Raw genomic sequence first — 15,113 nt, forward strand, 5'->3', positions numbered from 1 at the left:
TATTTAAGGGTGAAGATGTTTCTCACAAAATCGTTGCCCCAATGCATCATTGAAATTCAAGCTGGAAATATGATTTTAATATATCACTTGTACATTTTGTATTGCTCTTCTGGTGACAATGTAGTTTGTTTTTGTCAATTACCATTTTAATAATAGGGTAAAGAAAATTAAGTGGATTTTTGAAAGAAAACAATACTGTCAATATACTATTAAAACAAATTAAAATGGTAAAAGTTATTGTACTTTAAGTAAAAATAAAAGAGCCAAAATATCAATCCCAGTTTTGGATTACTTTAATTAACAAACAAAAAAATGCATATAGCAGAGGATAGTTTCAATCTGCCTACCTCTGGGTTATGGGCCCAGCATGCTTCCATTGCTGTACTCTGCTGCACATATAAGTGCAAGAGATCCTGAAGCACTCACTCATCATGGGAAAGTACCAATGTGTTTCTTCGTTGGTTGATAGAAGAAACATCTTACAAAAACTCTCCAGATTATTGACTTTTTTAAGTTTTTCTAGGAAACGTTTTAGATGAATGCTTATTAGCATTTGTCAGTATGTGCTTTTGGAAAGTGTCTCTGTGGCGCAATCAGTTAGTGTGTACGGCTATTAACCAAAAGGTTGGTGGTTCAATCCCACCCAGGGACGTAATTGACCTTGTATTCAGATTTTGGTGATCTTTAAGTAGACAAGTCAAATTTCATACCCCCTGTTATGGTGTAGGGTACCTGGCCTTCTCTGATGTAATCAGAGTTAGATTTGATTCAGTGATTTTATAAAAACAGCTAGGAAGCACAATTTAGCAGTGGGTTGCAGAGAAAAAGAAATATGCTGGCAAAAAAATCAAATTGCGTGATTAAACAGCTCTTCATTTTCTGGCTTTATTTTTATGCTAACAAATTTGTTCTCTGAAAAGTGTCCACAAAGCCAAGTCTCTGATTAACACCTTTGTAGGGATGGTTTTTCACCTATTACTAAAGTAAACTTGCTTCATTGGAAAGGCAGCAAGATGCATCCTCATTTCAATGTCTACTGAAATAATACAGGTTGACACCAGGAAACATTAACGCCACTGCATCCTTGCTGCTTTCTCATGTGGAAGTCTGTTTAATGTGAAAACAAGGTGATATCTAATTAGCACACAGGTAAGGAATTACGAAAATCTTTATTTAAGGGTGAAGATGTTTCTCACAAAATTGTTGACCCAATGCATCATTGAAATTCAAGCTGGAAAGATGATTTTAATATATCACTTGTACATTTTGTATTGCTCTTCTGGTGACAATGTAGTTTGTTTTTGTCAATTACCATTTTAATAATAGGGTAAAGAAAATGAAGTGGATTTTTGAAAGAAAACAATACTGTCAATATACTATTCAAACAAATTAAAATGGTAAAAGTTATTGTACTTTAAGTAAAAATAAAAGAGACAAAATATCAATCCCAGTTTTGGATTACTTTAATTAACAAAAAAAAATGCATATAGCAGAGGATAGTTTCAATCTGCCTACCTCTGGGTTATGGGCCCAGCATGCTTCCATTGCAGTGCTCTGCTGCACATGTAAGTGCAAGAGATCCTGAAGCACTCACTCATCATGGGAATGTACCAATGTGTTTCTTCGTTGGTTGATGGAAGAAACATCTTACAAAAACTCTCCAGATTATTGACTTTTTTAAGTTTTTCTAGGAAACGTTTTAGATGAATGCTTATTAGCATTTGTCAGTATGTACTTTTGCAAAGTGTCTCTGTGGCGCAATCAGTTAGTATGTACGGCTATTAACCAAAAGGTTGGTGGTTCAATCCCACCCAGGGACGTAATTGACCTTGTTATCAGATTTTGGTGATCTTTAAGTAGACAAGTCAAAATTTCAAACCCCCTGTTATGGTGTAGGGTACCTGGCCTTCTCTGATGTAATCAGAGTTAGATTTGATTCAGTGATTTTATAAAAACAGCTAGGAAGCACAATTTAGCAGTGGGTTGCAGAGAAAAAAAATATGCTGGCAGAAAAATCCAATTGAGTGATTAAACAGCTCTTCATTTTCTGGCTTTATTTTTATGCTAACAAATTTGTTCTCTGAAAAGTGTCCACAAAGCCAAGTCTCTGATTAACACCTTTTTAAGGATGGTTTTTCACCTATTACTAAATTGCACCTCAATTATTTTCTTTACCCTATTATTAAAATGGTAATTGACAAAAACAAACTACATTGTCACCAGAAGAGCAATACAAAATGTACAAGTGATATATTAAAATCATATTTCCAGCTTGAATTTCAATGATGCATTGGGGCAACGATTTTGTGAGAAACATCTTCACCCTTAAATAAAGATTTTCTTAATTCCTTACCTGTGTGCTAATTAGATATCACCTTGTTTTCACATTAAACAGACTTCCACATGAGAAAGCAGCAAGGATGCAGTGGCATTAATGTTTCCTGGTGTCAACTTGCATTATTTCAGTAGACATTGAAATGAGGATGCATCTTGCTGCCTTTCCAATGAAGCAAGTTTAATTTAGTAATAGGTGAAAAACCATCCCTACAAAGGTGTTAATCAGAGACTTGGCTTTGTGGACACTTTTCAGAGAACAAATTTGTTAGCATAAAAATAAAGCCAGAAATGAAGAGCTGTTTAATCACTCAATTGGATTTTTAGAGCTACGCATTGGAAAATTCAGGGCTATACCGTGTAGATGAAGCACTAACAGGAGGTTTTAAAATTTTCATTCTAGTGTCCTTCGTTTGGGAGAAAAATGCAAAGGTACAAGACAGCTTTTCCTTGCCAATATCTCTCTTTTGCAAAGAGCTACGCATTGGAAAATTCAGGGCTATACCGTGTAGATGAAGAACTAACAGGAGGCTTTAAAATTTTCATTCTAGTGTCCTTCGTTTGGGAGAAAAATGCAAAGGTACAAGACAGCTTTTCCTTGCCAATATCTCTCTTTTGCAAAGAGCTACGCATTGGAAAATTCAGGTCTATGTCGTGTAGATGATGGCCTAACAGGTGGCTTTAAAATTTTCTTTCTAGTGTCCTTCGTTTGGGAGAAAAATGCAAAGGTACAAGACAGCTTTTCCTTGCCAATATCTCTCTTTTGCAAAGAGCTACGCATTGGAACATTCAGGGCTATGTCGTGTAGATGATGGCCTAACAGGAGGCTTTAAAATTTTCTTTCTAGTGACCTTCGTTTGGGAGAAAAATGCAAAGGTACAAGACAGCTTTTCCTTGCCAATATCTCTCTTTTGCAAAGAGCTGCGCATTGGAAAATTCAGGACTATGTCGTGTAGATGATGACCTAACAGGATGCTTTAAAATTTTCTTTCTAGTGTCCTTCGTTTGGGAGAAAAATGCAAAGGTACAAGACAGCTTTTCCTTGCCAATATCTCTCTTTTGCAAAGAGCTGCGCATTGGAAAATTCAGGGCTATGTCGTGTAGATGATGGCCTAACAGGAGGCTTTACAATTTTCTTTCTAGTGTCTTTCGTTTGGGAGAAAAATGCAAAGGTACAAGACAGTTTTTCCTTGCCAATATCTCTCTTTTGCAAAGAGCTACACATTGGAAAATTAAGGGCTATGTCGTGTAGATGATGGCCTAACAGGAGGCTTTAAAATTATCTTTCTAGTGTCCTTCGTTTGGAAGAAAAATGCAAAGGTACAAGACAGCTTTTCCTTGCCAATATCTCTCTTTTGCAAAGAGCTACGCATTGGAAAATTCAGGGCTATGTCGTGTAGATGATGGCCTAACAGGAGGCTTTAAAATTATCTTTCTAGTGTCCTTCGTTTGGAAGAAAAATGCAAAGGTACAAGACAGCTTTTCCTTGCCAATATCTCTCTTTTGCAAAGAGCTACGCTTTGGAAAATTCAGGGCTATGTCGTGTAGATGATGGCCTAACAGGAGGCTTTAAAATTTTCTTTTTAGTGACCTTCGTTTGGGAGAAACATGCAAAGGTACAAGACAGCTTTTCCTTGCCAATATCTCTCTTTTGCAAAGAGCTGCGCATTGGAAAATTCAGGGCTATGTCGTGTAGATGATGGCCTAACAGGAGGCTTTAAAATTTTCTTTCTAGTGTCCTTAGTTTGGGAGAAAAATGCAAAGGTACAAGACAGCTTTTCCTTGCCAGTATCTCTCTTTTGCAAAGAGCTGCGCATTGGAAAATTCAGGGCTATGTCGTGTAGATGATGGCCTAACAGGAGGCTTTAAAATTATCTTTCTAGTGTCCTTCGTTTGGGAGAAAAATGCAAAGGTACAAGACAGCTTTTCCTTGCCAATATCTCTCTTTTGCAAAGAGCTACGCATTGGAAAATTCAGGGCTATGTCGTGTAGATGATGGCCTAACAGGAGGCTTTAAAATTTTCTTTCTAGTGTCCTTCGTTTGGGAGAAAAATGCAAAGGTACAAGACAGCTTTTCCTTGCCAATATCTCTCTTTTGCAAAGAGCTGCGCATTGGAAAATTCAGGGCTATGTCGTGTAGATGATGGCCTAACAGGAGGCTTTAAAATTTTCTTTCTAGTGACCTTCGTTTGGGAGAAAAATGCAAAGGTACAATACAGCTTTTCCTTGCCAATATCTCTCTTTTTTGCAAAGAGCTGCGCATTGGAAAATTCAGGACTATGTCGTGTAGATGATGGCCTAACAGGAGGCTTTAAAATTTTCTTTCTAGTGTCCTTCGTTTGGGAGAAAAATGCAAAGGTACAAGACAGCTTTTCCTTGCCAATATCTCTCTTTTGCAAAGAGCTGCGCATTGGAAAATTCAGGACTATGTCGTGTAGATGATGGCCTAACAGGAGGCTCTAAAATTTTCTTTCTAGTGTCCTTCGTTTGGGAGAAAAATGCAAAGGTACAAGACAGCTTTTCCTTGCCAATATCTCTCTTTTGCAAAGAGCTACGCATTGGAAAATTCAGCTAGCTGTTTTTATAAAATCACTGAATCAAATCTAACTCTGATTACATCAGAGAAGGCCAGGTACCCTACACCATAACAGGGGGTTTGAAATTTTGACTTGTCTACTTAAAGATCACCAAAATCTGATAACAAGGTCAATTAGGTCCCTGGGTGGGATTGAACCACCAACCTTTTGGTTAATAGCCGCACATACTAACTGATTGCGCCACAGAGACACTTTGCAAAAGTCCATACTGACAAAGGCTAATAAGCATTCATCTAAAACGTTTCCTAGAAAAACTTTAAAAAGTCAATAATCTGGAGAGTTTTTGTAAGATGTTTCTTCCATCAACCAACGAAGAAACACATTGGTACTTTCCCATGATGAGTGAGTGCTTCAGGATCTCTTGAACTTACATGTGCAGCAGAGTACTGCAATGGAAGCATGCTGGGCCCATAACCCAGAGGTAGGCAGATTGAAACTATCCTCTGCTATATGCATTTTTTTTTGTTAATTAAAGTAATCCAAAACTGGGATTGATATTTTGGCTCTTTTATTTTTACTTAAAGTACAATAACTTTTACCATTTTAATTTGTTTTAATAGTATATTGACAGTATTGTTTTCTTTCAAAAATCCACTTCATTTTCTTTACCCTATTATTAAAATGGTAATTGACAAAAACAAACTACATTGTCACCAGAAGAGCAATACAAAATGTACAAGTGATATATTAAAATCATCTTTCCAGCTTGAATTTCAATGATGCATTGGGTCAACAATTTTGTGAGAAACATCTTCACCCTTAAATAAAGATTTTCTTAATTCCTTACCTGTGTGCTAATTAGATATCACCTTGTTTTCACATTAAACAGACTTCCACATGAGAAAGCAGCAAGGATGCAGTGGCGTTAATGTTTCCTGGTGTCAACCTGTATTATTTCAGTAGACATTGAAATGAGGATACATCTTGCTGCCTTTCCAATGAAGCAAGTTTAATTTAGTAATAGGTGAAAAACCATCCCTACAAAGGTGTTAATCAGAGACTTGGCTTTGTGGACACTTTTCAGAGAACAAATTTGTTAGCATAAAAATAAAGCCAGAAAATGAAGAGCTGTTTAATCACGCAATTTGATTTTTTTGCCAGCATATTTCTTTTTCTCTGCAACCCACTGCTAAATTGTGCTTCCTAGATGTTTTTATAAAATCACTGAATCAAATCTAACTCTGATTACATCAGAGAAGGCCAGGTACCCTACACCATAACAGGGGGTATGAAATTTGACTTGTCTACTTAAAGATCACCAAAATCTGATAACAAGGTCAATTACGTCCCTGGGTGGGATTGAACCACCAACCTTTTGGTTAATAGCCGTACACACTAACTGATTGCGCCACAGAGACACTTTGCAAAACTACATACTGACAAATGCTAATAAGCATTCATCTAAAACGTTTCCTAGAAAAACTTTAAAAAGTCAATAATCTGGAGAGTTTTTGTAAGATGTTTCTTCTATCAACCAACGAAGAAACACATTGGTACTTTCCCATGATGAGTGAGTGCTTCAGGATCTCTTGCACTTACATGTGCAGCAGAGTACAGCAATGGAAGCATGCTGGGCCCATAACCCAGAGGTAGGCAGATTGAAACTATCCTCTGCTATATGCATTTTTTTGTTTGTTAATTAAAGTAATCCAAAACTGGGATTGATATTTTGGCTCTTTTATTTTTACTTAAAGTACAATAACTTTTACCATTTTAATTTGTTTTAATAGTATATTGACAGTATTGTTTTCTTTCAAAAATCCACTTAATTTTCTTTACCCTATTATTAAAATGGTAATTGACAAAAACAAACTACATTGTCACCAGAAGAGCAATACAAAATGTACAAGTGATATATTAAAATCATCTTTCCAGCTTGAATTTCAATGATGCATTGGGGCAACGATTTTGTGAGAAACATCTTCACCCTTAAATAAAGATTTTCTTAATTCCTTACCTGTGTGCTAATTAGATATCACCTTGTTTTCACATTAAACAGACTTCCACATGAGAAAGCAGCAAGGATGCAGTGGCGCTAATGTTACCTGGTGTCAACCTGTATTATTTCAGTAGACATTGAAATGAGGATGCATCTTGCTGCCTTTCCAATGAAGCAAGTTTAATTTAGTAATAGGTGAAAAACCATCCTTACAAAGGTGTTAATCAGAGACTTGGCTTTGTGGACACTTTTCAGAGAACAAATTTGTTAGCATAAAGATAAAGCCAGAAAATAAAGAGCTGTTTAATCACTCAATTGGATTTTTCTGCCAGCATATTTTTTTTCTCTGCAACCCACTGCTAAATTGTGCTTCCTAGCTGTTTTTATAAAATCACTGAATCAAATCTAACTCTGATTACATCAGAGAAGGCCAGGTACCCTACACCATAACAGGGGGTTTGAAATTTTGACTTGTCTACTTAAAGATCACCAAAATCTGATAACAAGGTCAATTAGGTCCCTGGGTGGGATTGAACCACCAACCTTTTGGTTAATAGCCGTACACACTAACTGATTGCGCCACAGAGACACTTTGCAAAAAGTCCATACTGACAAAGGCTAATAAGCATTCATCTAAAACGTTTCCTAGAAAAACTTTAAAAAGTCAATAATCTGGAGAGTTTTTGTAAGATGTTTCTTCCATCAACCAACGAAGAAACACATTGGTACTTTCCCATGATGAGTGAGTGCTTCAGGATCTCTTGAACTTACATGTGCAGCAGAGTACTGCAATGGAAGCATGCTGGGCTCATAACCGAGAGGTAGGCAGATTGAAACTATCCTCTGCTATATGCATTTTTTTTTTGTTAATTAAAGTAATCCAAAACTGGGATTGATATTTTGTCTCTTTTATTTTTACTTAAAGTACAATAACTTTTACCATTTTAATTTGTTTTAATAGTATATTGACAGTATTGTTTTCTTTCAAAAATCCACTTCATTTTCTTTACCCTATTATTAAAATGGTAATTGACAAAAACAAACTACATTGTCACCAGAAGAGCAATACAAAATGTACAAGTGATATATTAAAATCATCTTTCCAGCTTGAATTTCAATGTTGCATTGGGTCAACAATTTTGTGAGAAACATCTTCACCCTTAAATAAAGATTTTCTTAATTCCTTACCTGTGTGCTAATTAGATATCACCTTGTTTTCACATTAAACAGACTTCCACATGAGAAAGCAGCAAGGATGCAGTGGCGTTAATGTTTCCTGGTGTCAACCTGTATTATTTCAGTAGACATTGAAATGAGGATACATCTTGCTGCCTTTCCAATGAAGCAAGTTTAATTTAGTAATAGGTGAAAAACCATCCCTACAAAGGTGTTAATCAGAGACTTGGCTTTGTGGACACTTTTCAGAGAACAAATTTGTTAGCATAAAAATAAAGCCAGAAAATGAAGAGCTGTTTAATCACGCAATTTGATTTTTTTGCCAGCATATTTCTTTTTCTCTGCAACCCACTGCTAAATTGTGCTTCCTAGATGTTTTTATAAAATCACTGAATCAAATCTAACTCTGATTACATCAGAGAAGGCCAGGTACCCTACACCATAACAGGGGGTATGAAATTTGACTTGTCTACTTAAAGATCACCAAAATCTGATAACAAGGTCAATTACGTCCCTGGGTGGGATTGAACCACCAACCTTTTGGTTAATAGCCGTACATACTAACTGATTGCGCCACAGAGACACTTTGCAAAAGTACATACTGACAAATGCTAATAAGCATTCATCTAAAACGTTTCCTAGAAAAACTTAAAAAAGTCAATAATCTGGAGAGTTTTTGTAAGATGTTTCTTCTATCAACCAACGAAGAAACACATTGGTACTTTCCCATGATGAGTGAGTGCTTCAGGATCTCTTGCACTTACATGTGCAGCAGAGTACAGCAATGGAAGCATGCTGGGCCCATAACCCACAGGTAGGCAGGTTGAAACTATCCTCTGCTATATGCATTTTTTTGTTTGTTAATTAAAGTAATCCAAAACTGGGATTGATATTTTGGCTCTTTTATTTTTACTTAAAGTACAATAACTTTTACCATTTTAATTTGTTTTAATAGTATATTGACAGTATTGTTTTCTTTCAAAAATCCACTTAATTTTCTTTACCCTATTATTAAAATGGTAATTGACAAAAACAAACTACATTGTCACCAGAAGAGCAATACAAAATGTACAAGTGATATATTAAAATCATATTTCCAGCTTGAATTTCAATGATGCATTGTGGCAACGATTTTGTGAGAAACATCTTCACCCTTAAATAAAGATTTTCTTAATTCCTTACCTGTGTGCTAATTAGATATCACCTTGTTTTCATATAAAACAGACTTCCACATGAGAAAGCAGCAAGGATGCAGTTTCGTTAATGTTTCCTGGTGTCAACTTGTATTATTTTAGTAGACATTGAAATGAGGATGCATCTTGCTGCCTTTCCAATGAAGCAAGTTTAATTTAGTAATAGGTGAAAAACCATCCTTACAAAGGTGTTAATCAGAGACTTGGCTTTGTGGACACTTTTCAGAGAACAAATTTGTTAGCATAAAAATAAAGCCAGAAAATGAAGAGCTGTTTAATCACTCAATTGGATTTTTCTGCCAGCATATTTTTTTTCTCTGCAACCCACTGCTAAATTGTGCTTCCTAGCTGTTTTTATAAAATCACTGAATCAAATCTAACTCTGATTACATCAGAGAAGGCCAGGTACCCTACACCATAACAGGGGGTTTGAAATTTTGACTTGTCTACTTAAAGATCACCAAAATCTGATAACAAGGTCAATTAGGTCCCTGGATGGGATTGAACCACCAACCTTATGGTTAATAGCCGTACATACTAACTGATTGCGCCACAGAGACACTTTGCGAAAGTCCATACTGACAAAGGCTAATAAGCATTCATCTAAAACGTTTCCTAGAAAAACTTTAAAAAGTCAATAATCTGGAGAGTTTTTGTAAGATGTTTCTTCCATCAACCAACGAAGAAACACATTGGTACTTTCCCATGATGAGTGAGTGCTTCAGGATCTCTTGAACTTACATGTGCAGCAGAGTACTGCAATGGAAGCATGCTGGGCCCATAACCCAGAGGTAGGCAGATTGAAACTATCCTCTGCTATATGCATTTTTTTTTTGTTAATTAAAGTAATCCAAAACTGGGATTGATATTTTGTCTCTTTTATTTTTACTTAAAGTACAATAACTTTTACCATTTTAATTTGTTTTAATAGTATATTGACAGTATTGTTTTCTTTCAAAAATCCACTTCATTTTCTTTACCCTATTATTAAAATGGTAATTGACAAAAACAAACTACATTGTCACCAGAAGAGCAATACAAAATGTACAAGTGATATATTAAAATCATCTTTCCAGCTTGAATTTCAACGATGCATTGGGTCAACAATTTTGTGAGAAACATCTTCACCCTTAAATAAAGATTTTCTTAATTCCTTACCTGTGTGCTAATTAGATATCACCTTGTTTTCACATTAAACAGACTTCCACATGAGAAAGCAGCAAGGATGCAGTGGCGTTAATGTTTCCTGGTGTCAACCTGTATTATTTCAGTAGACATTGAAATGAGGATACATCTTGCTGCCTTTCCAATGAAGCAAGTTTAATTTAGTAATAGGTGAAAAACCATCCCTACAAAGGTGTTAATCAGAGACTTGGCTTTGTGGACACTTTTCAGAGAACAAATTTGTTAGCATAAAAATAAAGCCAGAAAATGAAGAGCTGTTTAATCACGCAATTTGATTTTTTTGCCAGCATATTTCTTTTTCTCTGCAACCCACTGCTAAATTGTGCTTCCTAGATGTTTTTATAAAATCACTGAATCAAATCTAACTCTGATTACATCAGAGAAGGCCAGGTACCCTACACCATAACAGGGGGTATGAAATTTGACTTGTCTACTTAAAGATCACCAAAATCTGATAACAAGGTCAATTACGTCCCTGGGTGGGATTGAACCACCAACCTTTTGGTTAATAGCCGTACACACTAACTGATTGCGCCACAGAGACACTTTGCAAAACTACATACTGACAAATGCTAATAAGCATTCATCTAAAACGTTTCCTAGAAAAACTTTAAAAAGTCAATAATCTGGAGAGTTTTTGTAAGATGTTTCTTCTATCAACCAACGAAGAAACACATTGGTACTTTCCCATGATGAGTGAGTGCTTCAGGATCTCTTGCACTTACATGTGCAGCAGAGTACAGCAATGGAAGCATGCTGGGCCCATTACCCAGAGGTAGGCAGATTGAAACTATCCTCTGCTATATGCATTTTTTTGTTTGTTAATTAAAGTAATCCAAAACTGGGATTGATATTTTGGCTCTTTTATTTTTACTTAAAGTACAATAACTTTTACCATTTTAATTTGTTTTAATAGTATATTGACAGTATTGTTTTCTTTCAAAAATCCACTTAATTTTCTTTACCCTATTATTAAAATGGTAATTGACAAAAACAAACTACATTGTCACCAGAAGAGCAATACAAAATGTACAAGTGATATATTAAAATCATCTTTCCAGCTTGAATTTCAATGATGCATTGGGGCAACGATTTTGTGAGAAACATCTTCACCCTTAAATAAAGATTTTCTTAATTCCTTACCTGTGTGCTAATTAGATATCACCTTGTTTTCACATTAAACAGACTTCCACATGAGAAAGCAGCAAGGATGCAGTGGCGTTAATGTTTCCTGGTGTCAACCTGTATTATTTCAGTAGACATTGAAATGAGGATGCATCTTGCTGCCTTTCCAATGAAGCAAGTTTAATTTAGTAATAGGTGAAAAACCATCCTTACAAAGGTGTTAATCAGAGACTTGGCTTTGTGGACACTTTTCAGAGAACAAATTTGTTAGCATAAAAATAAAGCCAGAAAATAAAGAGCTGTTTAATCACTCAATTGGATTTTTCTGCCAGCATATTTTTTTTCTCTGCAACCCACTGCTAAATTGTGCTTCCTAGCTGTTTTTATAAAATCACTGAATCAAATCTAACTCTGATTACATCAGAGAAGGCCAGGTACCCTACACCATAACAGGGGGTTTGAAATTTTGACTTGTCTACTTAAAGATCACCAAAATCTGATAACAAGGTCAATTAGGTCCCTGGGTGGGATTGAACCACCAACCTTTTGGTTAATAGCCGTACACACTAACTGATTGCGCCACAGAGACACTTTGCAAAAAGTCCATACTGACAAAGGCTAATAAGCATTCATCTAAAACGTTTCCTAGAAAAACTTTAAAAAGTCAATAATCTGGAGAGTTTTTGTAAGATGTTTCTTCCATCAACCAACGAAGAAACACATTGGTACTTTCCCATGATGAGTGAGTGCTTCAGGATCTCTTGAACTTACATGTGCAGCAGAGTACTGCAATGGAAGCATGCTGGGCTCATAACCGAGAGGTAGGCAGATTGAAACTATCCTCTGCTATATGCATTTTTTTTTTGTTAATTAAAGTAATCCAAAACTGGGATTGATATTTTGTCTCTTTTATTTTTACTTAAAGTACAATAACTTTTACCATTTTAATTTGTTTTAATAGTATATTGACAGTATTGTTTTCTTTCAAAAATCCACTTCATTTTCTTTACCCTATTATTAAAATGGTAATTGACAAAAACAAACTACATTGTCACCAGAAGAGCAATACAAAATGTACAAGTGATATATTAAAATCATCTTTCCAGCTTGAATTTCAATGTTGCATTGGGTCAACATTTTTGTGAGAAACATCTTCACCCTTAAATAAAGATTTTCTTAATTCCTTACCTGTGTGCTAATTAGATATCACCTTGTTTTCACATTAAACAGACTTCCACATGAGAAAGCAGCAAGGATGCAGTGGCGTTAATGTTTCCTGGTGTCAACTTGTATTATTTCAGTAGACATTGAAATGAGGATGCATCTTGCTGCCTTTCCAATGAAGCAAGTTTAATTTAGTAATAGGTGAAAAACCATCCTTACAAAGGTGTTAATCAGAGACTTGGCTTTGTGGACACTTTTCAGAGAACAAATTTGTTAGCATAAAAATAAAGCCAGAAAATGAAGAGCTGTTTAATCACTCGATTGGATTTTTCTGCCAGCATATTTTTTTTCTCTGCAACCCACTGCTAAATTGTGCTTCCTAGCTGTTTTTTATAAAATCACTGAATCAAATCTAACTCTGATTACATCAGAGAAGGCCATGTACCCTACACCATAAGAGGAGGTTTGAAATTTTGACTTGTCTCCTTAAATATCACCAAAATCTGATCACAAGGTTAATTACGTCCCTGGGTGGGATTGAACCACCAACATTTTGGTTAATAGCCAAACACACTAACCGATTGCGCCACAGAGACACTTTGCAAAAGTCCATACTGACAAAGGCTAATAAGCATTCATCTAAAACGTTTCCTAGAAAAACTTTAAAAAGTCAATAATCTGGAGAGTTTTTGTAAGATGTTTCTTCCATCAACCAACGAAGAAACACATTGGTACTTTCCCATGATGAGTGAGTGCTTCAGGATCTCTTGCACTTACATGTGCAGCAGAGTACTGCAATGGAAGCATGCTGGGCCCATAACCCAGAGGTAGGCAGATTGAAACTATCCTCTGCTATATGCATTTTTTTTGTTAATTAAAGTAATCCAAAACTGGGATTGATATTTTGTCTCTTTTATTTTTACTTAAAGTACAATAACTTTTACCATTTTAATTTGTTTTAATAGTATATTGACAGTATTGTTTTCTTTCAAAAATCCACTTAATTTTCTTTACCCTATTATTAAAATGGTAATTGACAAAAACAAACTACATTGTCACCAGAAGAGCAATACAAAATGTACAAGTGATATATTAAAATCATCTTTCCAGCTTGAATTTCAATGTTGCATTGGGTCAACATTTTTGTGAGAAACATCTTCACCCTTAAATAAAGATTTTCTTAATTCCTTACCTGTGTGCTAATTAGATATCACCTTGTTTTCACATTAAACAGACTTCCACATGAGAAAGCAGCAAGGATGCAGTGGCGTTAATGTTTCCTGGTGTCAACTTGTATTATTTCAGTAGACATTGAAATGAGGATGCATCTTGCTGCCTTTCCAATGAAGCAAGTTTAATTTAGTAATAGGTGAAAAACCATCCTTACAAAGGTGTTAATCAGAGACTTGGCTTTGTGGACACTTTTCAGAGAACAAATTTGTTAGCATAAAAATAAAGCCAGAAAATGAAGAGCTGTTTAATCACTCGATTGGATTTTTCTGCCAGCATATTTTTTTTCTCTGCAACCCACTGCTAAATTGTGCTTCCTAGCTGTTTTTTATAAAATCACTGAATCAAATCTAACTCTGATTACATCAGAGAAGGCCATGTACCCTACACCATAAGAGGAGGTTTGAAATTTTGACTTGTCTCCTTAAATATCACCAAAATCTGATCACAAGGTTAATTACGTCCCTGGGTGGGATTGAACCACCAACATTTTGGTTAATAGCCAAACACACTAACCGATTGCGCCACAGAGACACTTTGCAAAAGTCCATACTGACAAAGGCTAATAAGCATTCATCTAAAACGTTTCCTAGAAAAACTTTAAAAAGTCAATAATCTGGAGAGTTTTTGTAAGATGTTTCTTCCATCAACCAACGAAGAAACACATTGGTACTTTCCCATGATGAGTGAGTGCTTCAGGATCTCTTGCACTTACATGTGCAGCCAGTGGGGACGAATTGATAATCTGTGAGGAGGGGGATGTACACGGTGATATATCGGAGGGTGAAGATGAGGTGGACATCTTGCCTCTGTAGAGCCAGTTTGTGCAAGGAGAGATTAATTGCTTCTTTTTTTGGGGGGGTCCAAACCAACCCGTCATATCAGTCACAGTCGTGTGGCAGACCCTGTCACTGAAATGATGGGTTGGTTAAAGTGTGCATGTCCTGTTTTGTTTATACAACATAAGGGTGGGTGGGAGGGCCCAAGGACAATTCCATCTTGCACCTCTTTTTTCTTTTCTTTTTCTTTGCATCATGTGCTGATTGGGGAGGGTTTTTTGGAAGGGACATCCTGCGTGACACTGCAGTGCCACTCCTAGATGGGCCCGGTGTTTGTGTCGGCCACTAGGGTCGCTAATCTTACTCACACAGTCAGCTACCTCATTGCGCC

The 15,113-nt window shown here is 36.0% G+C and overlaps 2 non-coding genes across 2 annotated transcripts; both read right to left on the minus strand.

Moving 5' to 3' along the window:
- Positions 1–13,235: 13,235 nt before the first annotated feature.
- Positions 13,236–13,309, minus strand: TRNAN-AUU (transfer RNA asparagine (anticodon AUU)). Its single transcript has one exon. It is a non-coding gene; the product is annotated as a tRNA-Asn (tRNA).
- Positions 13,310–14,403: 1,094 nt separating this feature from the next.
- TRNAN-AUU (transfer RNA asparagine (anticodon AUU)) lies at positions 14,404–14,477 on the minus strand. The gene has a single exon. It is a non-coding gene; the product is annotated as a tRNA-Asn (tRNA).
- Between the last annotated feature and the right edge of the window lie 636 nt (positions 14,478–15,113).

Source organism: Pseudophryne corroboree, unplaced genomic scaffold (assembly GCF_028390025.1).
Source record: "Pseudophryne corroboree isolate aPseCor3 unplaced genomic scaffold, aPseCor3.hap2 scaffold_611, whole genome shotgun sequence".
NCBI lineage: Eukaryota > Metazoa > Chordata > Amphibia > Anura > Myobatrachidae > Pseudophryne > Pseudophryne corroboree.